The sequence below is a fragment of the Homarus americanus genome, unplaced genomic scaffold, assembly GCF_018991925.1.
Source record: "Homarus americanus isolate GMGI-L3 unplaced genomic scaffold, GMGI_Hamer_2.0 scaffold43643, whole genome shotgun sequence".
Classification (NCBI taxonomy): domain Eukaryota; kingdom Metazoa; phylum Arthropoda; class Malacostraca; order Decapoda; family Nephropidae; genus Homarus; species Homarus americanus.
Window position 1 is genome coordinate 20,001 of NW_024756317.1, and position 1,703 is coordinate 21,703.

A 1,703-nucleotide genomic window follows, 5' to 3' on the forward strand; every position below is an offset into this window, starting at 1 on the left:
CAACCTCCTCCTTGGTGGTAGTAGAGAGTGTGTTGGTGTCCTGAAGTCTTATAGACAAACAAATAATCCAACAACCTCTCCTTGGTAGTAGAAGAGTGTATTGGTGTCCTAAAGTTTTAGCGAGGCTTGCCAGCCTGAGTAAGACAAAGAAATAATCCAGACAGCCACTACTACCTAACCTAACCGCTGGAGGTTTCGTCACGCCCCCCGATGGCGAAATCCTCCGTTACAGTGTCTGTTTAACCTAACCTTAGTACAGAGTCTATTGGTGTCCACAATTTTATAGAGGCTAAGTCAATAAGAGACAGAAAGAAATAATCCAAGCAGCCAACCTTGGTGTAAAGTCTATTGGCGGCCTAAATTTTATAGAGATATACAGGCAGCCACCACCACTACTTTCGCCGGAGGTTTCGTCACGCTCCCCGATGGCGAAATCCTCCATTACAGCAAAAGTGTCTGTTTAACCTAACCTTAGTACAAAGTCTATTGGTGTCCTCAATTTTATAGAGGTTAGCCACCCGAAGTCAATAAGAGACAAAGAAATAATCCAAGCAGCCACCACTATCTAGCCTGACCGTGGTAAATTCTAACGGGGACCTTAAATTTTATAGAATAGCCAGCCGTACAGGCAACTAACCAACCACTACGGGCCGCCTAACCTAACCACTACCTGCACTTTCGCGGAGGTTTCGTCCACGCTCCCGATGGCGAAATCCTCCATTACAACAAAAAGTGTCTGTTTTAACCTAACCTTAGTACAAAAGTCTATTGGTGTCCTGTTTTATAGAGGTTAGCCACCCGGGGGAATCAATAAGAGACAAAGAAATAATCCAAGCAGCCTAAATGACTTAGCCTGACCGTACGGTAAGTCCCTAACAGGACCTTAAATTTGCCAAATAATAATAGCCTGGGCAACTAACCAACCACTACCGGGCCGCCTAACCTAACCACTACTTTCGCCGGAGGTTTCGTCACGCTCCCCGATGGCGAAATCCTCCATTACAGCAAAAGTGTCTGTTTAACCTAACCTTAGTACAAGGTCTATTGGTGTCCTCAATTTTATAGAGGTTAGCCACCAGAAGTCAATAAGAGACAAAGAAATAATCCAAGCAGCCTAAACTGTTTAGCCTGACCGTGGTAAAGTCTAACGGGGGACCTTAAATTTTATATAATAATAATAATACAGGCAACTACCTAACCACTACCGGGCCGCCTAACCTAACCACTACTTTCGCCGGAGGTTTCGTCACGCTCCCCGATGGCGAAATCCTCCATTACAGCAAAAGTGTCTGTTTAACCTAACCTTAGTACAAAGTCTATTGGTGTCCTCAATTTTATAGAGGTTAGCCACCCGAAGTCAATAAGAGACAAAGAAATAATCCAAGCAGCCACCACTATCTAGCCTAAACTGTTTAGCCTGACGTAGAGTTTTTAATAAATCTGGTGATATGGAACCACACACAACCCCCTTAACCTGGGATAATGCAATCAAATGGATAATTGCTAACTATTCTCAGAGATAATGCAATCAAATGGTTAGTTGCTAAGGGGGCTGCGCCCCGGACCCCTGTGTTAGATACTGTATTTGGTCATGATGAATTGTTTATTAGACTATAAGAAATCCTCTTCCTTCTTGTATTGGCAAGGGGAGTTTGCTTTAACTTAGGTATGCTAGCCTAAGTAAAAATAGACACGGAGCTGCG